This window comes from Capra hircus, chromosome 7 (assembly GCF_001704415.2).
Source record: "Capra hircus breed San Clemente chromosome 7, ASM170441v1, whole genome shotgun sequence".
Taxonomy (NCBI): domain Eukaryota; kingdom Metazoa; phylum Chordata; class Mammalia; order Artiodactyla; family Bovidae; genus Capra; species Capra hircus.
Genome location: NC_030814.1, coordinates 48,212,235 through 48,239,220, shown reverse-complemented (window position 1 = coordinate 48,239,220; position 26,986 = coordinate 48,212,235). Strand labels below are relative to the sequence as shown.

Below are 26,986 nucleotides of genomic sequence, written 5' to 3'. Positions count from 1 at the left end.
AAAAAGTTCAGTTCACTAGGAAAATATAATAATTGTTTCAGCTTAAATAGCAGCAGCCATTGAATAATGGCGTATTTTTGTGCTGTGTGACAATGCACTTATTTTCACTAAATCAGTATTATAAAGGAGATAAAATACACCCTTGATCAGGAAAAGATGTCCTTATGTTCTGAAGCAAAAGCAAGGCATTCTATCAAGTGAACTCTGTTGCCTAGCTTAAGTCTGCTGGTTCTGTGACTCTGAGTTTCCATGGTGTTTGAGTCCCTGCTTCTAACCCCAACCAAGTCAATTGTTGAGGCAGCTGATGTCATTCTCTCTGTCCTGTCTGGAAATTCCTGTAGTCAGAATGGACTCATCTTGGCCACAGTGTGGGAGAATTCATAACCTTAACAGCTGGAAACAATGCTCCTGCAAGGCACCAGGATGACCAACGTGGGACAAGAAGAGGACTTGGCAGTTTATGTGTTTTCTCTAGAGCACTGGCTTATCCTGATTTAACATAAAATTAAGCTTTTTATGGCTTAGATTGGAATGTGTCCCTACAGCTTGACTTGGGTAACCTCACTGTGAGGGCTGTAGGTATAGATGAGTTGGATGTATTCAATGTTGAAGACAGGGCACAATGACTGTCATGTCTAAACCAAATGTGAATTAAAAAAAAAAGAAGAAGCTTGACAAAGATATGCTGATAAACTGATGGAAACTTTACACAACTCTCTACAACCCACTTGGCTGGACAGACTGAAGTTAGGGTTGCTCAGACTAAAGTCAGCTTTAGAGATGGCGGGTTCCACTGGATGTCACATGTAGGGCTTTGAGCAATGCTGTTCAGACCTGAGATACGGTTTCTTGCACTGCGCCCTACCCTCCCAATTCACTCTGTTGGGTCTCCTCTGTTTTCCCATCTGCTCCATGTTTTCTCCATGCACCACTCTTGCATCTCCGTCCCTTCTTCACTGCTGTATTTCCCCTGCCCCTCTCTCTGCTGCTACGTTTCAGACAACTTTTAAGGAGATCTCCAGGGAGGGCTGGGGAATGAGGGCACAGCAAGGAGTTCAGGTCTTATTTCACACAGTCTGTCCTGCTTCTGCCAGAGCCCTGAATGAAAGGCCAGAGCTTTGCACCAGGGTGAGAGGTTCCAGATCTGGCTCACCAAGGAGCCTCATCTCCCCATGGATGGAACCATGAAAGACCAAGAATAGCCAAAGCAATCTTGAGAAGGAACAATAAAGCTGGTGGCATCATGATCCCTGTATTACGAAGCTACAATAATCAGAGTAGTACAGTACTGGCGTAAAAACAGACACAGATCAATGGAGCAGAAAAGAGAGCCTAGAAAATAAACCACACGTGTAAGGTGAATTAATTCACATCAAAAGAGGCAAGAGTACACAGTGGGGAAAGGACGTGCATGAGTGCTAAGTTGCTTCAGTCATGTCTGACTCTGCGGCTCCATGGACTGTAGCCCACCAGGCTCCTCTGTCCATGGGATTCTCCAGGCAAGAATATTGGAGTGGGTTGCCATGCCCTCCTCCAGGGGATCTTCCCGACCCAGGGAGCAAACCCACGTCTCATACGTCTCCTGCACTGGCAGGCAGCTTCTTTACCACTAGCACCGCCTGGGAAGCCCTAGTGGTAAAGAAGGGGAAAGGACAGTCTCTTCAGTAAATACTGTTGGCAGAACTGGACAGCCACACACACAAGAGTGAAGCTGGACCACCATCTTACACCATGCACAAAAATTAACTCCAATGGATGAAAGACTTCAATGTAAAACCTGAAACCATGAAACTCCTAGGAGAGAACATAGACAGGAAGCTCCTTGACACTGGCCTTGGCCATGATTTTTTGGATTTGACAGCCAAAGCAAATGCAAAAAGAGCAAAAATAAACAAGTGGAGCTACATCAAACTAAAAAGCTTCTGCATAGAAAAGGAAACCATCACCAAAATGAAAAGGCAACCAGTGACTAGGAGGAGAAAGTTGCAGGTTCCATACCTGATAGAGTTACTATCCTATCCACTCTCTCTTCCTCTCAGGAAACATTTATCCACAATTTCTAGTGTGACCTCACAGAAAATTCAACACACACACTGGTACATCCAATTTACATCATAAGAAGGAGCGCCGTTCAGTGGGAACACAGACTCTAGAGTTGCCTTGTTCAGTTTGGAATCCTGGCTGCCCCTTACCTGTGTAGTCTTGGGTAAGCAACTGTTCCCTCTGGGCCTTGTTCCTGCAGGAGATAGGTTCTAAAGCGGCCCCCAGAGATCGCTGCCTCCTCCTAGTCACAGTCTTACACAATCCCATCCTTTTGAGTAACTTGTGTCTAACCAACAGAAGCAATGATGAGGAGATAATACTTCCACTAGGTCCCAGAATTTTATGGCTTTTATATTGCTGGCAAACTTGCTGTTTTTCTGAGTTTGATGGAGCAAGCTGACATGCTGAAGAGGCCCACAAATAAGTGAGAGTGGCAACCAGCCAATAGCCAGCAAGGAACAGAGGCCCACAACACAACAGCCCTTGAGGAACTGGATTCAACAACAACTTATGTGAGTTTGGCAGCAGATCCCTTCCCAGTCAAGTCTTCAGACGAGTCCTTGGAACTGGCTAACACCTTGACTGCAGCCCTGTGAGAGGCTGAGGGCATGCCCAAATTCCCGAGCCCTAAAACTATGAGATGATAGATGTGTGTTGTCCAAAGTCGGTATGTTTTTTAATAATTTGCTATGTAGCAATAGATGAATAACATGTTTCCCTCTAATGTAAAAAAGAGACAGCAGCAGTTACTAACATATTTGTTATGAAGATTAAAGAATGTGTTTAAGGGTACAGAACAGCAACTAGAATATACTAAGCATTATGTAAGTGCTTTGTAAAATAAATAATTTACATTTACACCAGAAAGAGAAGATAAAAATGTTAAGTGTTCCCCACCAACTTTATGGACTCCTTGAATTCCATTCATAGACTGCCAAGGGCCTTATGGACCTCAGGTTAAGAATTATTGGGTCTGACATGTACTCCCCCCAATGTTCACTGCAGCAATATTTACAATAGCTAGCACATGGAAGCAATGTAGATGTCCATTGACAGATGAATGGATAAAGAAGTTGTGGTACATATGTACAAAGGAATATTATACAGCCATAAAAGGAACACATTTGGGTCAGTTCTAGTGAGGTGGATGAACCTAGAGCCTATTATACAGGGTGAAGTGAGTCAGAAGAGAAAAACAAGTGTCATATATTAATGCTTATACTTGGAATCTAGGAACAAGGTACAGATGAACCTATCTGCAGGGCAGGAATAGAGATGCAACCACAGAGAACAGACTTTGGACACAGTGAGGGAAGGAGAGGGTGGCACAAATTGAGAGAGTAGCATTGAAACAGCTACATCACCATATGTAGAAGAGACAGCTAAAGGAAGCTGCTGTATAACACAGAGAGTTCAACTCGGCACCACTCTGCGACAGCCTGGAGGGGTGGGGTGGGGCTGGGGTGGGAGGAAGTTCAACAGGGAGGGGACATATGGATAGTCATGGCTGATTCACACTGTTATATGGAAGAAGCCAGCACCATACTGCAAAATAATTATTCCCCAATTAAAAATAAAAAGAATTCTTGGGTCTAGAGCAAATGGAGGGCATTAGGCAAATGTCTTCTCCTGGCTTCTCCAAATCATTTCTGCCTAAACCATCTTTTCCTCCTGTACCAGAGAAGAAAGGTCCTCTTTAGTCCCCACTTTCTTCTAAGCCCCAAGATCCATGCTCTCACCACCCCACCTAATTCATCACCATGTCTTGTTGATTTAATCCCTTTATGATTCTTGAATTTGGTACCTCTTCTTTTCTCTCAACACTTACTGTCTTAAATCAGGTCACTATATCTTGCCTAGACTGTTGTGGAGCCTCATATTAATAACTGGTCAGATTCCACAGACGTTCCTCTTAAAGCCATTTTTCAAGAAGCTACTGGAACCCTTTTCCTAAAACCTAAATGTCATTTGTCACAGCCTTGCTATAAACTCCTCTGGTACCCTCTGGCCTTAAAATGCCTTCTGTGGCTTGATGCCTGCTGACTCCATCCTCAGCACATCTTCCAGTCTATGTAAATTCTAGCATCTCTTGCACAACTTTTGCTTCCTGACCCATGGCCCCATGGTATTCTTCCTGAGGCCCCCAGATCTGTGTTCACTTCACTATCACTGACCTGTGACTGGCAATAAGCCTACTCTTGTGGTGGATCCAAATGTTGAATGCAGCACACCTTGTGAGTTCAGTAATCTCCCTCCTTCCAGAACCTTGGAAGACTAGACTTAGGCTCCCATATCCCCCCAGAGGGTCACAGGGTCTATAGCAGGGCGGCACTATGTTTTGGGGGAGGGAGGTTGTTGGGGGCCAAGGACACATGGGTGTGAGATGGTGACAGTTCACAGTGGACGAGAGGATTAAAAGCGGCCAGGCGCAGTGGCTTAGGCTGAGGTGGAGGCTTCTGAGAGAGCCAAACAGTTGCAGTATTGTTGTCAGCTGCTCATGTTGCAGCACACAGCAGAGGCTGCAGGGAACTGGTGTATCAGGCTAGAGGATGGTCCTCCAGACTGCCCACCATGGTTCCACACCCTGTGTGGGGGCCAATCTGCATCCACGGGCTCGATCATCTCTGGCATGATAGGCTAAGTGGTCAACAATCACTGACCCCGTCCCATCCTCAGTTGCTCTGGGCTGTCCCACCCTCTAGGGGTTTGAGGCTAAAAGGGGATTAGGGTGAGGTGTGTGCACAGGAAAGCACTTGGGAGCCCCAAGGTGGTGAGTCCAAAATGTGGCAGTAATGGAACTGGATCCAGACAGGGAAGAGCTGAAACAGCAAGTTCCACCTTCCTTTGCCTGTGGAGAAAATCCACACATACTCGGGATACCCAACGCCAAATTCTCCATGCACTTCTTACAAAGGAAGGTGCTGAAATCCACTCCCGTCTACTTAATATCCTACTGGATCTGTCCCTGCTGGAACTGAGTGTATTAACTCATACACTGCACATCTTCTACCGCCTCTCTCATGCCTGAGTAAAGTGAGGTTCCCAAGGCTACAGGCTACTAAGGAGCGAAGATGGATTTCATACCAGGGAGGCGAGCCCTGGAAGCCCTAAGGAACACATGCCCTTGCTCAGGCTGTTTGGACAGCAGAGCAGAGACCAACTACAAGCAGTCTCTCAGTAATAAAATACATGAGAGTTGGAGTAATAAAATACATGCTTCGGGTGAACTAAGTTCCAGACACACAGAGGTTTAGGACATGGTAGGCAAACTTTTTCTGTAAAAGGCAAGATAACATTTTAGTCTTGTGAAGCCCTATGGTCTCTGTTACAGTCACTCAACTCTGCCACAGTGGCACAGAAACAGCCATAGAAAACGTGTAAAAGAAAGTTGTTTTCCAGTAAAACTTTATTCCCAAAACAAGTAGCGGGTTGGATACAGCCCATGGTTGGCTGACCTCTGGCCTACAAGGAAAGCTAAGCTGCTCAGATTGATGAGCAAGGGAACATGAGTAGGCCTGGGGGTAGGGAAGGGTGGGGGAATTCAAGTCTGAGGTTTGAGAGTCAGTAAGGCTGTCCCACACACTTCTGCAGGTAGCTCGCGGCACCAGGGCGCCTGCCTCACCTGGCTCAGAGGTGAGGGCAACAGTACACAATCCAGGCTGCGCTTCTTTCACCAAGCTGTGTGATCATCACGCTGCTGGCTGCCTCAGCCTGGAATCTACTAGCCAGACTGAGGGGGGAGCCAGGTCTGCCTAGACGACCCCTTTGTCTCAAAGGGCACTGTGTGTGGGTTCACCGCATTTACCAGACACTGTGCTTGTAGGTGCTATGGAAACAGATCCTTATGAGCTTGATAAGGAAACTGGGACAAGAGATAATTCGTCTTTTCAGCTGTCTTCACAAAAGATAGCCTTAAGCAACAAATCTATGTTGCTGCATTACATGGTTCAAATGGCTTAAGCCTACAAAGACCTTAGAGCTGACCAGGTGAGTCTAGGCATTTCAGTCCCTCCCTTTAAGAATCACAGAGCACAACAAAGACAGTGATGCACACTCCAATGTGGAACTGAAGCTGTTAGGTGTGTCTGTGGCAGGACTCCCAAATATGGCATGGATTCAAAGGAAGGAGAGATATGACATGGCTCCAGAGGTTCACCAAGCCCTTGTGGAGGAAGAGACCTTCGACTGAGAGTATAAGGGGGATTGTGGAAAGTAACACCAGAGAGGGTGATTGGGGATGTTCAATGGGCCTTGCATGCCAGAGGGAGGGATGGAGGTAGGGATTTGCATGTACTTATTTTAGCAGATGGCAGGGGGCCATTCTATGGACAGAGGAGCCTGATGGGCTACAGTCCATGAGGTCACAAAGAGTCGGACATGGCTGAGTGACTAATATGATGAGATCAGTGATGTACTTAATGTACTTAATCCAAATTAGGGCTTGGCCTGTCAAGAAAAAGAGGTGGATGTGAGAACTGAAGTAGAATGCACAGGACTTGGTCCCTCTTTGAACAGAGTGAGTAGAATATGGCTAGGCCAACGGTTAACAGTACTGTTTGAATTTAAGATATCAATCCACAGGCATGGATCTCCACAGGCAATCAATTCACAGGCAACGTCTCCATCTGAAAGTTGCCACCAGTTGCTCTTTTTACCTTCAGGTGTGTTGCTCTTTAAGTGCTGGAGATCTTTCCATTTATTGGAACAACCTCCCGAGACTATCAGGGAAGAGCTCTAGCAGTGCTCAGGCCATCCCAGCTGGGACAGAGTGGATTTAGCTGCCTTTGAGGCAGAGGACTGGAGAAGGCAATGGCACCCCACTCTAGTACTCTTGCCTGGAAAATCCCATGGACAGAGGAGCCTGGTGGGCTGCCATCTATGGGGTCGCACAGAGTCAGACACGACTGAAGCGACTTAGCAGCAGTAGCAACAGCAGAAGCAGAGGGCAAGAAGAGTCTACCTAAGATTCGGCAGAAAATGGAACCATGGTGCTTTGCTGCTACAAAGCAGTTGGTGCTGTGAGGCTCATGTGAAAACATGCACTGCCTTTGGAATCTATTCTGCATCTGTACAAACAAAAAGCGTACAAAATAAAGCAGTATGAGGACAGTCACTTGTGCTCTTTTTAACTCTTGAACTGTTCGAGCAAAACATGAATCACTACCATATGACAGGGGGTTAAAGGGATTGGACTTGACATCAAAAATTCTTTTGATTATAAGCCCTTGAGTTATTCAAGGGAGAGGGAGAGGCCTTTCACTCATTTTCTTCTCTATTTGTTTCTTCCCCCTCAGCACAGGTCATGAATATCTACGGAGAAGAACATCAAGATCAGGTCAGCATCAGGTTGACTTCACATCATCTCTGAGCTATTTAAAGTCATCTCTTCTGGTTATGCCTAATGCGGAGCGAGGAACCCAAGAGTCCTCCTAGCAGTCTTACAGGAGCACATACTCTTGCCATCACACAACCTGCAATACTTGGCAGAAGGATGGCAGCAGGGGCAGGGAAGGCAGCAGTGACAGCAGCCGTGGCAGGTGCTATGACGTGGCATCCACCAAGTCTTCACACTCGGGGCAGATCAGCCCAGCACTGGCAGGAGCAGCCTTCATGAATCCAGGAGGAAGCAGAACCAGCATGGCCAGGGCAAGTGCTTCCAACATGTACCCACCTATGAGGTAGCAAGGCCTGTGAGCACCTCCTTGTCCTCAGAGGGCAATTCAGCATGTCGGCAGGAGGTACCAGTCTCTCCCCAGAAGGCAGCACAGGAGAAGATACCACCAGCAAGCCTGTATCAGAACAGCTAAAGTTCCAGTGGTGGGATCCCTCATCTCAAGCTTGCAGACTGAAAGCTGCATGATTAACAGGATGGAAGCCAGAAGGTCTCCCAAACCATGCTGAAGCCTAGAGGAAAAGAAAGGAAAATGACTGAACTGATAAAATTTTCTATTACCATATGACTGGAAGAAGACAAATCAACCCTTAACATCATCCTTCTGCTGGCCCTTTGCCTGGCATGGAACCACTAGGGGTGAAAAAGAAGGGAAAAGGCTGCAGCAGCCCAGGATGTAGGGGACACAGATCCTCCTTCAATGGAAAACCAAACAAAAACAAAAAGCCATTGGCCACAGCCTCATTCACTGGGTGTGTGGTCAGATTTCCCTTCCTTTCTTACTTTCCACTAACTTCAATATAATTGTGAAAAGCCCTGTACTCAGGTCTGGGTGGTGAATCTAGGGAAGTGAAAAACACGAATCCTCTTCTCAAGGAGTTCGCTGTATAGTAGAGCATACTGTCATCTTTTCTGTTACTCTCCTTGCCTGCTCATGAGAATCATTAATGCTGAATCACAACTGGTACAAAGTAGAATGAGTGTCCTCGGATAGGAAATCATGTACAGTAAAGCTGAAATGATCAGAATGTTTTTCTCTCTGGACTATGGGCTCGAAAAGAGTAGGGGCATAGCACACAGGTCCACTCAGCTGTGCAGTGGGAAGAAAAACAGTCTGCGGCTGCCTCCTATGTGCCAGGCGTTGTACTTGGCCCATAACCTACATACCTAATTCTCATAACAATTTTATAATTAAGGTATCAACATCTGTTTAACAAATTAAAATAACAAAGGTTCAGAGGACTTGAGTAACTTACCCAGAGTTACATAGGTAATAAGTGATAACCTAGGTCTGTAACCTAAGTCTTTCTTACTACCTTAACTATGGCAGCAGTTCACTAATAGGCAAAACCTGACTTACATTCTAAAAAATCTTATTTTGACCTACAGTAAAGTTGCAAAAATAGTGGAGAGTTTCCATATACTCCTCACCTAGCCTCCCCTAATGTTAGTATCTTAATACTATAGTACAATGATCATAACAAGGAAATTAACATTGTTAACAATATTACTAACTAAACTAAAATTTTCATTTGTTTTTCATCAGTTTTGCCACAAAAGTCCTTTTTTCTTCCAGGATTCCATTAAGGATCCCACACTAATGATTTTTTTTTTCCACAGTAGTTTCATGCTAACAAGGATATGAATAAGATACATACCTTATATTTTGCTGAAATCTTTCTTAATTTTATGGCTCATAAAGTAAATGATACTTTGTAAATGGTCTATAGGCACTTGAGAAAAAGTTGTATTTGTACTCTGCTATTTGTGGCATGCCCTATAACTGTCAGTTAGGTGAAGCTGGTTGAGAGCCATGCTTAAGTCTACCGTGTCCTTAATGACTTTCTCTCTACTTGTCCTGTCAATCACCGAGACACTGTTACTGACATTCCCGAGTATATGCTGTAGATGTGCCAATTTCTTCGCACAGACCTATAGGTTTTTTGCTTCATGTATTTTGAAACTTTGCTATTTGGTATACAGAGAATTAGAACTGTCTTATCTTCTTGTAAAATTGACCCTTTATCATTTCTACATGGTCCTCCATCCCTGTAAATAGATTCTATACTCTGTAATCTAATTTGATTGCTATTAATATAGTCACTTTCCATTTCTCTGGATTAGTGTTTGCATGCTATATATTATTTTCTATCTTTACTTTTCAGCAACATTTGCATTATTATTGCGTTTCTTATAGACAACATATTGTTGTGTCTTGTTTGGTTTTTTAATCTAATTTGACAGTCTGACATTTAGTTGGATCTTCTGACTTTGCTGTGGCTCAGCTGGTAAAGAATCTGCCTGCAATGTGGGAGACCTGGGTTCGATCCCTGGGGAAGGGAAAGGCTACCTACTCCAGTATTCTGGCCTAGAGAATAAAAAGTCCATGGGGTCACAAAGAGTTGGACATGACAGAGCAACTTTCACTTCACTTTGGACCATTTATGTGTAATGTTACTATTGATATGCTTGTGTGCAACACCTTTCTATTTGTTTTGAACTTGCTTATCTCTCTGCATTATTTTTCCTATTAGACTATTTTTAATTATGTTTAATCTGGTCCCATCACTTCATGGGAAATAGATGGGGAAACAGTGGATGACTTTATTTTTCTGGGCTCCAAAAATCATTGCAGATGGTGATTGCAGCCATGAAATTAAAAGACGCTTACTCCTTAGAAGGAAAGTTATAACCAATCTAGACAGCATATTAAAAAGCAGAGACATCACTTTGTCAACAAAGTTCCGTCCAGTCAAGGCTGTGGTTTTTCCAGTGGTCATATATAGATGTGAGAGTTGGACTATAAAGAAAGCTGAGAGCCAAAGAATTGATGCTTTTGAACTGTGGTGTTGAAGAAGACTCTTTGAGAGTCCCTTGGACTGCAAGGAGATCTAACCAGTCCATCCTAAAGGAGATCAGTCCTGGGTGTTCATTAGAAGGACTCATGATGTTGAAGCTGAAACTCCAATACTTTGGCCACCTGATGCAAATAGCTGACTCATTTGAAAAGACCCTGATGCTGGGAAAGACTGAGGGCAGGAGAAGGGGACGACAGAAGATGAGATGGTTGGATGGCATCACCGACTCAATGGACATGAGTTTGGGTGAACTCCAGGAGCTGGTGATGGACAGGGAGGCCTGGCATGCCGTGGTTCATGGGGTCACAAAGAGTTGGACACGACTGAGTGACTGAACTGAACTGAATTATGTTATAATTTTGCTTTACATTATGATGAACTCTTAGATAACTATTTATAGTATACTTTTAAAATACAGACCACCTTCAAGCAATATTAAACTTCATGGCACTTTGAGGATCATATAAGAATACACTTCCATTTACCTCATTCTTGTGTAAGTACTATTCTTATCACTCATTTCTGTATACATCATAAAACTACAAATATGTCATTTTTTTAGCTTTAAGTAGTCAATTATCTCCTGAAGAGATTTAAGTTGTAAGGGGAAAAAAGTCCTGTATTTGTTCTAGATTTATATTCAATGAATTTCATTTCTTCTACAAATTCAGATTTCCACATGTTCTATTTCCTTGAGATTACAGGCTTTCCTTTGACATTTGCAGTGAGGCTCTGTTGGCAATTAATTCTTTAACCTTTTGCAGGGATGAGTAAGTATTTTACATTTGTGTATGAAATTTATTTCTGGTTGGTAGACTGTAGACAGCTTAAAAAAAATTTTTTTTAATACTTAAAAGAAGTTACCCTTACTCTCCTTTGACATGCATTTTTTTTCCACTGATAAGTCTGCTGTAATTCTTATTACAGAATAACACATCTTTTTTCTGTTTCTGGACTTCAGATTTTCCTTTTATCATTAGATTTAAGTAGTTTAATTAAGGTGTGATTTTGTGCAGTTTTCTTCATGATTCTCATGCTTTGGGTTCATTGAGCTTCTTAGAGCTCTGAGCTTTCACTGTCAAACTTGAGAAATGCCAGCCAATATTCTTTCAAAGAACTCTAGCACTATCTCAATACAACGCACAACAGTTAACTGACAAAGTCAGAGACGGATGGGTAATGCTCATGATTACAATGCATTTACATGCACACAAATCATATCACTCAGACTGATGCAGCAATATGATTCATCACTGCTGCTGCTGCTGCTGCTGCTGCTGCTAAGTCACTTCAGTCGTGTCCGACTCTGTGTGACCCCATAGACGGCAGCCCACCAGGCTCCCCCGTCCCTGGGATTCTCCAGGCAAGAACACTGGAGTGGGTTGCCATTTCCTTCTCCAACGCATGAGAGTGAAAAGTGAAAGGGAAGTCGCTCAGTCATGTCCGACTCTAGCGACCCCATGGACTGCAGCCCACCAGGCTCCTCCGTCCATGGGATTTTCCAGGCAAGAGTACTGGAGTGGGGTGCCATTGCCTTCTCCTGATTCATCACTGTGAACTGCAAATCATGGTTGCCAATATCAGTAATTGGGGGAAAAAAAACAGTGACAGTGACTAAAAAAGGTAGATAATCTATGCTGTATTCATCTGATATTAAAAAGTTTGTTGCTTTCAAACCTATTTTGGGGGCTGTTGCATTGGTTTTGTTTTCCTCCAACCTTCTGTACCCATTATAGAAAACTGGAGATTTTCATATCAAGTAAAGGTTTCCTGAGATATATGACTTTCATTACTGAAACCAGGCTAGTCCCAGGCAAACTGGAATGATTTATTACTCTAGGGCCAAGCTTCTCAGAGCCTGTCTGGAGAGCACCAAAGCTACGAAACCATGTTTTCACTCACTTCCCCAAGAGAGTTGATTCATCTAAGGAGAGGATTTGATATGGATGGCAGGAATCAGTATCACACAGGGGGAAGAGAAGCTCAGTAAAAGAACTCAGGAACGGAAAGAGAAAGAGAAGAACCTGTATTACAAACTGGAATCAATGTGGATGAAGTTTTGACCACAGTAGTGGTCTCCACTGTTCTGATAAATCAACTATATGATGGTCTGTTCAAGTGGAATTTATTATTGCACTGATGGAAACCTGACAATATCAACTCTAATCCCCAGGAGACTTTAACTTTCATATACTTCTAGCACAAAAAACAGTAAAGATAATTTTAAGAGAAAGGAAAAGAATCCATATTTTTCAACAATTGAGAGACAGGATTTGAATGGAGATCAGAGAGTATCCAGAAGTTTGAGTCATATTTCCACCAGTGTCAGACATATAAACTGTTATTGGTAATAAGACTATGCAATGTGAAAAACAGAGAGGCCAAAGACTATGACAAAAATATTCTGCCAAAATTTACTGTTTCAGATAGCTGAATCGTGGTAGAAACTCAATGTACTGAAATATCTGTAATTTTACTCTAGTTAAAAATAAGCATATTAGAGAGGTTGATGAAGAGTAAAAAGATGGGAATTATAGATTTTCAGAGCAAGGTCAACTGTGATGAAGATGTTTCAAGTAGAACATAGAAATTCAGAAGACACAGAGAATGAAGAGACAGGAAAAAATCTTAGCACATAAGTATGAGTAATTACTAGCTCTCTGCTACTACAATTAGCAAAGGGAAGCATACTCTGAATTCCTGGAAGTGGTCTCAGTAAGTTCCATAGAAAAATTTATTTTGATTATGTCTTAAAAGTTATAAGATTGTGAATCTAGGTATCAAAATGGTAACATTGTCCATGGCAAAGAGATGATTAGATGATAAACTACATGTGATGTGCATTCAATTGAATATGTGGTTAAAGGGAAAATTGGCTTTTTCATACCAACTTGGTTGTGGATGAGAGAAGGTGAGAGGAGGTAGGGAAGGAAGCAAAGGAGGGAGGGAGGGAGGGGGAAAGTACTTTAAAAATTGTTCAATATGGTTTTTATGAGCTGGACTATAAAAACAAACCTTTTGAATAAAATATGAAGGCCATATGGAAAAATGCAGAGAAAAATTGGGAATAAAGAAATTTTCCAAGTGTCAATTCCAAAGTAACAAAGGTTGGACAATTTTGGAGATGTGTTAGATAAAAGAAGAGTCTTGAGGAGGGAAGAATAAATGCTCTAATCCAACTGGTGCTCTCCAAGCACATTCATCCTTGAGGCCAGGCAAGCCCACGCCATGGAAAATGTTCATGTCTTCCAAAATTGAAGAGAAAGAACTTGGGCAATGCCAGAGAGAGGTTTGCTCCGAACTACCCAGAAATCAAACTTCAGAAAGATGCAACAGAAACTACGCCTTGGGTAAAAAAGGATCAATTCCAGATTAAAGAGTTTTGAGTCATTTTATTGCCGAACATTTTTCCTCCCTATAGAAGTGTGATAGGGAAACTGCATTGATCTTTACCCTATCACTATTCTATTAAGTTTTGCTTAATATGAACTATTCAGCCAAATTGGACAAATTAAATATATGAAGTCCTCAATGGGTGATGAGTGGCAATGCCAAGTCATGTCCTCCTGGGTGACTGTTGAGGATGACTTCATCTATTTTCTAGTTGTCACTCTGCACAAAGTCAGCACTGTGAAATGTATGGGTCTATAGCAGGTAGATTTAGGAGGCACTGAAATTAGGAAAATGCAGCAGCATTATGGACATAGATTTACTTAGATCATGGAAAGAACAGTCCCAATTGGCAGCTGGTGTTGAACACAAATATTGCCATTGTATTTCAACTCAAAATTGTCCTTGCTTGAGACAGACATCATGGCAGAGTTAAAGGACTGCAAGACTGGAAGCTGGGTGTTCAGAATCCCAATCTCAGTTCTGTTAACAGGACTAAATTCATCAGTGAATGTCTTTAGACCTCAGTTTCTCCACATGGAAAATGAGTGATTGGGTTCAACATGTAATTCAATATAACATAAATCAAGTGCTTCATATGCTCCAGGAATTTTGCTGGAATAAGAAATTGTTAGGATTCTTAACATCTGGGGGCTCCTGTTACAGTTCTCCTTAAAGAGGGATCCTCACCTTTTGTCTGATTGATATGCATAGAAAGTATTACCAGGGAAGAAAATTATCAGACTGTTTTTTCTAAACTTTTTTCAGAGTACTATTCATTCTTTATAATGCCTAACTGGGAGGATCAGAAATACATGGAAAATAAATATCATCCATGGATATAAGAAGAAAACTAATTCACTCCATCTTAAGTATTTTTTCACATTATATGTTTACTTTTAAAATATGGACATTTATATATTTTTAACTTAGTATTTTCTGAAATATTCATTCATGAAATTAAATGCTTTTAGAGATTCATAATTCATATTGTATTTCATATCTCTGATTAGTTTTATTTATTTTTTAATGATTATTTATTTTTTAATATAAATTTATTTATTTTAATTGGAAGTTAATTACTTTACAATATTGTATTGGTTTTGCCATACATCAACATGAATCCACCACAGGTATACACGTGTTCCCCATCCTGAACCCCCCCTCCCTCCTCCCTCCCCATGCCATCCCTCCGGGTTGTCTCAGTGCACCAGCCTCAAGCATCCAGTATCATGCATTGAACCTGTTGATTTGTTTCATATATGATATTATACATGTTTCATTGCCATTCTCCCAAATCATCCCACCCTCTCCCTCTCCCACAGAGTCCAAAAGCCTGTTCTATACATCTGTGTCTCTTTTGCTGTCTCACATACAGGGTTATCGTTACCATCTTTCTAAATTCCATATATATGCATTAGTATACTGTATTGGCGTTTTTCTTTCTGGCCTACTTCACTCTGTATAATAGGCTCCAGTTTTATCCACCTCATTAGAACTAATTCAAATGTATTCTTTTTAACGGCTGAGTAATACTCCATTGTGTATATGTACCACAGCTTTCTTATCCATTCATCTGCTAATGGACATCTAGGTTGCTTCCATGTCCTGGCTATTATAAAGAGTGCTGCGATGAGCATTGGGGTACACGTGTCTCTTTCAATTCTGGTTTCCTCGGTGTGTATGCCCAGCAGTGGGATTACTTTTAAAGTAAGAAATTGTAACTTTATTTAATCAGGTATTCACCCAAGTTAACACTGGGGAAAGTTTTCTTCAGGAGAACATTTGAGAAAGTTTAGATTATCTCTAAGTTATCCCCTTATTTGCAAGTGGGTTGTATCTACACTTTGGGTTTCTTTCTACTTAACTTCTTGTGATAGTTTGTCAGTCTTTTGCTGTAGTGCACCAAGTGGTGTCCCACACTTCACTGGTGGATGTCTCATCTGCTCCATTACGGGAACCAGGCTACTCAGGGTGGCAGAATTAAGGGAAAGAGCCCCTACATTATTCTTAACTGAAGGCAGGCTAAGGGAGGCTAAAGTTTAAAGTCCACATGGGAACCTATTGTATTGGGCAAATAACGTCTTTTTTACAACAGAAAGATTGAGAATAATAAGTAATTCAGCCAAAATAAAACCAAGATTCCTAACCAAAGTAGTGTTACCAGGAAATGACCCTTCATATTCCTGCTTTCCAAGCCTTCAGTCTCTATTAAATACATATAAAGCTCTTTTAGACAGTCATTTACTCTTTCAAGTCACCTCCTTACTTCACCAGGCCCCAACAATAGACAGACTCAATGACAGTCATCACATTGTCCCAGCCTACTTACGTTTAGATCTTCCTTGCACTTCAGTGAAGAAAACCATGGAAATACCAGAACACAGTTAAAATAATACTCGAAATTATCCATATTATTATTTCTGTCAAGAAGGAAAATAGAGACATCAGTGAGGATAAGTAGCACTGTCTGTCAGTACAGACTCAATTTCTCAAAAGAGCCTGATATCTAGTTCATGCTGACCTTAAAGCAGAGCACCATTTCTCTGTCTTTTAGTTTTGGATAACACTTAAATTCTTTACTGTAGCCCCTGTCTACACTAGAGGGGGTGGCCTAGTGCTAATCTGATCATGCTACACATGCCCTTAACCATTTTTAAATCAACCAGTAAAATAATTAAATCACCTCCCTGGTATCTTACAGACAAAACAATCATTTCCATGATTTTAATATAATTTAACTGCTTACTGTGTCACTGTATAAGTATTATGAATAAAAGAGGAACTTGTGTAGGGATGACAGAAAGCTGCGACTTCACTGTGCTGCCAGTCAACAATTTGCTGTTAACAATGACTATACTCATTATTTAAAATCAGACTCTGCTAAGAAACCCAACCTCAAGAAAAAATATTTTGAATGTAATATCACACCTCACACTCAGTAGCAAAGATATGCTAACAACCCTAGTCCAAGTAAGCCTTTAAACAGAATAATTCAATGTAGTATTAGGAGGTTGCCTAAAAAGTATGGTGCAGGGACTCAGTCATTTTCTGTGCTATTAGAAATTCAACATTACACAAGAAACACAGCTGTTAAAACACCACTCAAGGCAATGAGATGTAATAATATAGAAACTAACCTGCCAATAGAAATAGTCATTTCCTTCTTCCGGTTGAGTCTGGGGTTGAGGACCAAAGAGGTCACAGTTAAGCAGAACTAAGGACTCAGTGAAGAACATGCTGTTTCCACCTGCTCTGGTATTTTCAGAGTGTGGCTTTAAATTCTGTCCTTAGGGATCTCCCCAGCTTGCTTCAGGTTCTAGGTACCAGCCTGCAGCCGGACACACCAGATGGACTACTCTGGCATCACTGTTCTTGATGAGAAATGTAGGGAACTTCCTAATCCTGTAAAATGTGAAAGGGACAGGGAGCTCAATTAAGTAAGCAACATCCAAAAATTGTTTGGATCCTAGGTTTTAGACATCTAACCAAAAAGAATGATTGTCCATCTCTTGTGTAACTTAGGTAAGAAGAAGATTCTGTAAACGATTTTCTCAGAATGAATGATTACCCTAAGAGATCAAAGGTAGCTGAAAAAGAATAAGAAATCTTGAAGGAATGAGGTATTAACAAATAGTCAAGGAAAGAAGTAAAGTAATAAGAAGAAGTTGAGTGTTAGGATTTATAGTAATCTCAGAGGCTTGTTGAGGACAGTTCCGATTAAGTCATTACACTGCCACAGATGTTGAACTGTCAGAGCAGATTCACCGAGAAATTCCCTGGGAAAAAGGAGCTCTGCAAAGAAATACAAAAACAACCAAAATTGTCTAAGAGAATCCTAACTGAGCCCAAGAAAGCAGGAATCAGAACACTTGAAACTTTTTGGATTCAAGAATATCACTTGCTACTTCCAGAAAACTGCTCCAAATTAAAATTTTTCAAGCTTCTTTTGCATTAGTTCAAGCTTAGAAAACGTTCATGTATTCCAAGTCCACACTTACATAACTCCAGTCAGCCAGACTGGAGTGACGCCTAGTATAATTACAATAAGCAATTAAGTTTGAGAACCATATTTCTAGATGATAACCAAAATTTTTATAATAACTTAAAAGCAGAAATTACTCTGTATTTTGATTCATTTAGCTCTTATCTATGAAAAAAAGATATTTTTATTGATGAGTCATGATACTTGGCTTAAGAAAAAACCATACATTCTGGAATTCTACTTTCAAGATCCCCAAAAAACTTGTCTTACTCTTGGGACAAATGCAACTTAAAAATTTATCTGGACTTTCCTCCATAGATTTTGCACTATGAATCAGTTGCCAGACTAATGCTCTTATAATCCCACTCCCCGATGACAAGGGTGTCAATGTCACAAGAGCCTCCTCTCAGGTCAGCAACAGCAGGTCTGATTCATAGAGCTTCCTGGCCAACAAAGAGGGACGGTATCATGAACACAAATAAGTCATTACCTAGGTGAATTAACCTGCCATAATCAGTGGGTGATTTAGTCCTTTCACAGCTGCATTCTTATAAATTCCATCTCTATCCTCTCAATCTCAACAGATGGTTCAGACTCTCAGATTACTATTGCTGAGCTCTCAGGTCATCCTTTCTCCCAAGCACTGCCTCCATAGCTGTATGGAATCCCAGGTCAAGTTCTCTGCTCTGACAAAATTTATGTTAAGGCACACTTAACTTCAGCTACCAAAATCTTCATGTTCTCACACTCACATGTGAGAGATTTTATTTATTCAAATCATTTAGCCAATTATTATTGGACACACACAGCTAAAGATGAAAGGTTTTGTATCCCTTCAAAATGCTTATGTTGAAAACTAGCACCCAAAATGATGGTATTTAGAGGTGGGGCTGTTGTGAGGCAACTAGGTCGTAAGATTGGAGTCCTCATGAATGGAATTAGTGCCCTTGTAAACGATACCCCAGAGAGCTCCCTCACCCTTTCTGCATTAAGAGGACACAGTGAGAAGACCACCGTCTATGATTCAAGAAAAGGACTCTCATGAGACCCTGAACTGGCCAGTGTTTTGATCCTGGACTTCTCAGCCTCTAGAACTGTGAGGATCAATTTGTTTTTAAGCAGTCTATGGTATTTTTGTTAAAGCAACCTGAATGGACTAAGACATTTACTATATGACAAACATGTTCCAAGTCTTAAGGGTAGAGCATGTATTGTCACGAACAGTAAGGAGGCCAGTGTGGCTGGAGCACTGGCAATAAAAGCAGGGGGTTAGTTACGGCTTATTCCTGTCACATTTCCTTCAAATACTGCCAAGTCACTGTTATCATTCCTTAAGCACAGCTGAAGTACAGCTGCAGCACACTGTCTGTCCTCTTGCCTGGACTGTTACAGTACAATTTAAATGTTTCCACTGGAAGTCTGTGGAATTACTACAAGGTTTTCCCTTTGGAAATGAGACATGACCTCAACTCAAGGACTTTTAAAATTCAGTTCCCTCTGTAAGCACTTTTCTCCATCAGGGCTCACTCCTTCACAGTCTTCAATGTCTGAAAGTCATTGTAGCAAAAACACTTATAATGAGAGTACAGATAACAAGAGATTGCTCTATTTGTGGTGTGTGATCCCACTGGAAAATATATGCATGTATAGCCCTAGGAAGCTAACACACTGCCAGTTTGAAACGTTTATCTTAGTCCCTTTTGCCAGACATTTTTCTGATTTTTACAGATTTCTCTGCTAATGCTATGAGAAAGGTTAAGTACCATCATCCTCATTTATAGTTGATAAAACTGAGATAGAGGGAAGCTAACAGATTTGTTTAGTGTCTTCTTGGCAATAGTGATTCTGATCCTAGCTCTTAGCCTACAGGTATAACTAATTAGAAAACCTGTATAGGAAAAGCAAGCCAAACCAACCAACGAAACCAACAAACAAAAGCCCCTTGAATTCTAAGATTTCTTCACGATTAAAATTAAAATAACTGATTTTGGGATTATTGAGTAGAGACAAAGTGGCTTCTATCATGAGTTGGGTAGGGCCAACCATATCAGTATCAGAGTGGATCTTATCCTGTCTATTCCCAGATGCTACTTCAGAATACTAGGTCATTTTCACCACAAGTGGTAGAACTTCCATCACACACACACACACACACACACACACACACACACACACACACATACACGTACACCCCTCAAAATGTGTGGTAATCCCTTGTTTTGTATAGATAGAAAAGAGGTGAACAAACTCAGTATCTCTCTCTTCTGCTGGGCCTGGATTTTCTTGAATATACATAGTATTTAAATAATATTCCAAAATGTTCAGAGCTTTGGAGATGGAATGGAACAACTCCACTGCTGTTCGCTCGCTGTCTCTAAGCTGAGAGACATCAGAGAGGAGGTAAGCGCAAACAATGCGGTGAGGGGCTGTCTGGGTCCTCTCAGCCCGTCAGATGCTTTTCCACACTCTAAGGGCACATTTTAGCCAACATTTCACCTTCTACTCAGTACTAGAACCAGGTCTTCAAATTATATATGAGTCAAACAATGACTCATATATAATGTGAAAAATGTTTAAATACAAACAATGAACATTCATTGTAGAAAAAAGGGGAATAAAAATAAGAATAAAGCAACCATTATCTCTTTTTTTTTAGAAACAACGTGAGAGAGATGAACTACTTCAGCTGGAGGAATATGAAACAAGCAACTGCCCAGAAGCAGATTTGTGTAGATGATTGGAGGTCAAAGGCATACCGCTATTGGGGAGGGAAACTTGCATCACAAAAGTAATTAGGTGATGAGTTGACAAAGAGCACTAAGTGTCAGAACAAAAGTTTTCAATCTACCTTGAAGTCCTTAGGGAAATACTTTTTGAAGAATTATTGCACAAACTTGTGACTTCATTTTGTAGGTTTAATGAAACATATGTTTGCATTCCCACTTTGGTCATATAATTCAGCAGGTCACTAATACAATAACGTAACAGGAAGTCTATTACAAGTAGACTGAAAGGAATTGAGAAATTATTAAAAACAACAACAACAAGCAAAAACAACAAAAAAACGTGTTCAAGAATGGCTGTCCTTCCCCGTTTCCTCAAATTTCAGTATTGTTTAAATAAAGCTATATTTGAAACAAGTGAGGCAATAAAGTAATAATAATACTCTACAGAGTATGTAACAAAAGGTCAAGACACTTCATTAGCTGGGACCTGGTCTAAATTTTTGTCTAATAGGATGAAACCGCTTTGAAATATATTAATAGTTGACTGTGCTTCAGTGGGAAAAGTGTTTGGATTTCTACAGAAAATGATTTTATTTTAGTAGCTTGAAACATCATCCACTGGAAATCAAAACTGAAGTTCCTAATTTACAAACTACTCATAGCGATCACCTACCTATATCCACATTGTTCATTTGGTACTAATTCCTCTGCCCCTAACCACATTCTCAGAGAAGATAAGAACAGAAGCCTGACAGGGCATACTCTTGAGAAGACCCCCTCAGCCCCCAGAGCCAAAATAAACCACCAGGCAGACACAAAGTTGTTGTTTGATGTAACATGATGGGGATGTAACATGCTGGGATGTAACATGCAGGCAGACTGAGGGTCAGACAGAGATGGACAGGGGGAGAGAGATGGACAGGGAGACTGAAATGGCAGGGCAGCATGGATTAGAGGAAAAAAAATTGCTCTTACAATGAAAAATAGGTGTAAGAGTGAAAAATTGGTGTCACCAAGAAGTTTTGTGACACAAATAGTAGAAGAGGGATGCTGATTTTAATAAAGTTGTGGAATCCATACTTCTATATTACTTTAAATATTTTCAAAATAGATGATTAAAGTCATGACTATGTGAGTTTTGGCTTACCAGCAACAATAGGAATTTGTATCTGTGATTACATAAACTGTTCCAGAATATAACATTACTGAGTATCTTTTCTGTGCCAAATACCATGGGCTTTTGAAATAACTGTGAAAAACGTACACGATTATCATTCCCCTCTGAGGGTGAATGGTAGGAAACGCAGTTTTGTTTTGTTTCAGGGAATTTTTATCCAAGTAGAAGCAGCACTACGAGACCACAAGATCCAGGAATCAGCACACGGAAGCTTCATAGCCTGGGTCATGACATACTGGTTGTCCAGATAATGAAACTGAAACTCGCAGCAGAAATTGCAACTGAAATCAGTTGCAACTGCAGGGTCATCAGTGAGAGAAGATTCATTCCACTGTCTAGGATCTTAAGGGAGAAATATGGAAGAGACTGGGAGGAAGGTGTAAGTTAAAACTGTAAACTAAAACTGTAAGTGTGGGTTCACTCTGTCACATTACAGACCAGACTGTCTCCATCGTGACACAACTGCCTGAAGGAAAGGAGGGAATGCTGAGAAAGAATTTCAAACAGATTGTTCTTGAGGCTCAGTGAACAAGAAACTGTGGTTAACTAAGTACATACATCCCTTCCTTCCCAGTGACCCAAGTCTAAACAGAGGTCTAGTGGACTTTCTTGGGAGCTTCACCTCCCAGTACTGATTACCATCAGAAAACCTCTCTTCACTCATTGTATATGCCAGAGTTTCAAAGTGTTTCCTGTTCTCTGAAGGATGATGCTTTCTGAAAATGGAGAATGTCAGTTTCCTATCAATAAGCATAACAAAGCAGGGATCCAAAATTACACACATTTTGAAAAGGAAGGTCATCTAATATACTTTTACTTCCATCCATGAAAACGTAACAGCCTCACAAAAAGTTCTCCCATCCTAAGTGAGTGAACTGAATAAAATTTCTGAAACAGCTATTTTCAGATAATGGACAATAGGTAATACAGGACTGTGATCAGTGAGGAAGGGAAACAAGCAAACCAAGCCCTAAAATCACCCCAGTTTCCTACCTGGTGATTTCCAAGCACCTGCACAAAAAGTGGGAATCAACAGAAACCCTGCCGTTCTTAGAGAAGTGTGTCCAAAACTCTTTAAAGGAATAAAACAAAATCTGTCACTCAATAACATAAAAATCACACATCCAGCACACAACTGAAATAAGTAGAAATGGGAAGAAATAGGCAAATGTGACTGGTAACCACAGGAGACAAAGAAGAAAAAGCAAAAACAGAGTGAGTGGACAAGGCATTTACATGTATGTTCAGGTATTTAAAAAATAAACATAATGAGATGAATGGACAATATAAAGAAGAATGAAATGGAACTTCTAGATATGGAAAATATAATATCTGAAACTATGTCACCAAATGGAACTAAAAGCAGATTTAACTCTAAGGAGAAAAAACCCCCCAAAACAGTGAAATTGTAGGTGTAATAGCAGGCATCACACAAAATAAAAGATTTTAAAACAAATTTACTGAATGACAAGAGTCTTAGAACATGTGACATATATCAAGCAGTACATGGAACTGGAGTCTTAGAAGAGGAAAAAGAAAAAATAATTGTTGAAAATATTTAAAACAAGTTGAAAACTGTAATAAAATTCTATACATGAGATAAAAAATTCTAAAGCAACCAAAGGAAAAAGAGAAATCACACATAGAAGAACAAAGGTAAGAATCACTGCAAACTTACTGTCACAAATAATGAAGGTCAGCAGAGAGACAATTTTATAGGGTTAAAATGGAAATTTTTCTATCTAAAATTCTATATCCAGCAAAAATGTTGCAAAACACTTTCACTTCCAAATTAGTTCTTTCAAGTCCAAACATCTTGAGGAACCAACTGAAAATGTGTACAACCATGAAGAAATAATTATTTTTTTAATATATTCAACATCAGCTACAGTACACACAGTTTAACTCCTCTATGAATGTTAAAACATTAAAACCTTTCTTTGGACTACTGGAGTCTCGTTTTGGTGGAGTATAGCAGCTTGTTAGAATGAAAACATGAATTTTGTGTGTTAAACAATTGAAATTTTCTCATGGGTTTCTTAATTTAGTAAAAATATAGTTTTAACTATGACTCCAATATTTTTATTTTATTACCATCATAAAACATACAGTTGGAAAATTTCCTGATGGTCCCAGTGGTTAGGACTCTGCGATCTTGCTGCAAGGACCTGATTTCAGTCCCTAGTTGGGGATCTGGGATCCCACAAGGCATGTAGCACGGCCAAAAATACAACAAAACAAAACAAAAATACAGTTGATCCTTGAACAACACAGGTTCAACTGTGCTGGTCCACTTATACACAGATTTTTTTCAATAAAAATATTGGAAAATATTTTTGGAGGTCTGCAACAATTTGAAAAACTTGTAGATGAACTGCACAGATCAGAAATATTGAAAAAATTAAGAAAAAGGTATGTCATGAATGTAATATATATTATACAATGTGTTATATATTGTGTAGATTTTTAACAACTTCAAATTAAGTTCTGAGGGATCAAAAATTATACATGGATTTTCTACGGCAAGGGGCAGGGTGGTCAGCGCCCCTAACCTCTGCACTGCTCTAGAATCAACTGCAATTTCACAGTCAATGTTAAACTTTTGAGCTAAATTTATACTTTCAATTATGTAACTTGTCTCATATTCAACAAAACGAGATTCCAAATTTTTTTTTTTACTGTGTGAACTGAATAAAAGAAACAAATTGTTATTAAAATTAACTAATTTTCTGGTTGATGCAGCTAAAGATATTGATAAGAACTGGCCTCATTCAAACTCTTGGCAAAATTCTTCCAGTGAAACAAAACAGTGACATTAGAACGGTGCACAAGACAACTTGAAGGAAAAATGAACAAAGATGCTTTAGAAAAGCAGTGACTAAAATAAAAGGACATGTGTCACAAACCGACATTAAAACCCCCTTCTGCTGTCTTATATGTAAATGTATCGTCTTCGGCTAGAGTCTTCTTAGGATACTTACTTTTTAAAAAAACACTGAAGCTTCTTCAGCTAATTTTCATGGGGTTAGTGATATCACTACTACTCTTAAGGCAGGTGGAAAATACTTCCTCTAAGGAGCACACACACGATCAACTCTCTTTAAAAGAAACACAATTTAATCATCTAATATTTTATTAAATGTAAACTTTTCAGGTTTTCTGGCTCAGTGTTGCCCAAAAGATTCATTGCCAAATGGGAAAATGTTCAAGCCATAAAATACCTGAAGGTTTATACCATAGAGTTTGTGACAAAATCATCCTAGCTAGTGTTTAGGCTACTCTTTATAACACTGCACATGGAGGACCACTTATCTTCTGTTTCCCACACACATCTCATTACAGCTGTTGTGTAACTGCCCACTGGTAGTCAGGAGCTTAGGGAATACGGCTCACACAAAGTTCCAGGCACTTGCTTCAATCTGAAATCCCTCTGCAAGGCCAATCCAGCTCCAGAGCTCCTTGTGGGATCAAAGTCTCTCTCATCACTGCCTCACAGTTCACCTTGCGCTTTCTCCACTTTCTTCCTAATAAAGCTGCACTCAAATGTTCATCTCCAATCTGCTTCCCAGAGATCTTGAACTAAGACCCAAGAGTCTTTCTGGGATCCAGCATGCCACATCTCTCAAAGGCTAAAAAGAAACTGCAGCTGTAGGCTTGCCTGAGAGCTGAGAAGAAAATCTGGCCAAGTGTTCATGGAAGCTGCCATGCAGGACGCTGAGGTGCAGAGATATTTGGGCCAGTCAAGGCTGCCATGAGCACAAGAGTGCGTAGGTGGTAGAGCGCTGCGATCTAGAGAGACCTGCTGGGAGTTGGAAAGAGCAACATGCTTTCTGCTTAGACTTATGAATTCAGTTTGCTGACTGCTGTACAGAGGATTTAGCAATCTCTTATGTGGAACGGGAGAAGAATACAGATAGGTAATAATATAAGCTTACAGAAAGTGAGAGCAATGTTATCCAAAGGATGCTATGTTTGATTGTAAAGCTTTAAAGGGTGATTTTCTTTAAGCCCTGTGATGCTACAGTTAGCCTGAGAGAATGTGTCCTGTATTTTCAGAAGCTATACTTGTTAGAAAAGGGGTATTTAGAAAAGGTCCCTCCTTGCTGCTATCATTCAGAAAAGGTCCTTCCCTTGCGGCCATCAGATTCAGGCATCTCAGGCTTAAAGAAAACATCCCCACCCACAGCTTCGAAACTTTCACAGGATCTACAAAGAGAAGAATTGCTCTGAGCAGATCTCTGAGTGTTTCTATTTCAATTATCTGTTTCTATGAAACAAGTCACCTTCAAATTAGTGGCTTCAATCAGCAACAATTATCATCATGGCTCAAGAGTCTGGATTTGCTGAGCTCACCTGGGTAGTTCCTTCCTTATGTGGTATGAGCTGTGGCTGCAGTCATCTGGAGGCTCAACTGGTCTGGAATGTCCAAGAGGGCTCACTGAAGGCTCAACTGATTTGGAATGTCCCAGATGGTGGCAGTTGGAGCTGCCTAAAGGCTGGGATTTCTTGTGGGGCTGTCAATCAGAGCACTTTGATCTTCCTTCATACGTCATCTTCAAGTGGCTCCCTTGGGCTTTCTTAAAAGTCTGGTAGTCTCAGGATAATCAGACTTCTTCTATGGTGCCTGAACCCTAAGAATACAAAATTAGAAGCAGTCATGTCCTTTTAAGTCTCAGGACAGGAGTAATGTAATAAATAGCACTTATGTCACATTCTATTCTATTAAAGCAAGCCATCAGATTCAAGAGGAGGGGACCAAATGAGGAGACCTCCAGGAGTCATTCATTCCTGGTCACTGATGTAGAGATTACCACAGTTTCCCAATATTTCTATTTTCAAACTGAAATGTTCACAGTGGTTATCCTGTCCCTCTTTCTTCATTGGACGTTATGTGTGAGTTTAGTCTCTGGATTAAGAGACACAGATGTGAAACTTACGCAGAAACTATCATGCAATGCTGAACTTTGAGACTAAGCCAAATCATAGGAATTCTGGTCGCCTCCCTTAGGGAAGATATTTTGCACATTAAAAGAAGGTAAATATCAAAGTAACGTATTAGATAATACATATTATAATGTCAATATAGTATAACATAAAATATATCCTATAATATATAAACTATATAATATATATACCTTAAATATATACTATATTATCATATACTATATATTAATATAAATAATATTAAGATATTTTAGAGATAATGTTCTTAAAATTATTTGAATTCTGAAGAAAATTTTTAAGGTAAATTTTGTGAAGGAGCCTGAGCCTGTGCCTGATAGGAATCTACTTTCTGACTTCAGACTATACTACAAAGCTACAGTAATCAAAATGTTACCAAATTCACAAGCCCATGTGCCTGACACACAGTGAGGCCCATCAATAGTAAACATTAGAGTTTGGAACAGAGAAAGC

The 26,986-nt window shown here is 40.4% G+C and overlaps 1 long non-coding RNA gene across 1 annotated transcript; it reads right to left on the bottom strand.

The window, feature by feature from the left end:
* LOC106502342 lies at nucleotides 7,300–26,228 on the bottom strand. The gene is made up of 4 exons (XR_001295898.2): nucleotides 25,925–26,228; nucleotides 16,824–17,088; nucleotides 16,016–16,106; nucleotides 7,300–7,947 (listed from the first exon to the last, which is right to left on the bottom strand). It is a non-coding gene; the product is annotated as an uncharacterized LOC106502342 (long non-coding RNA).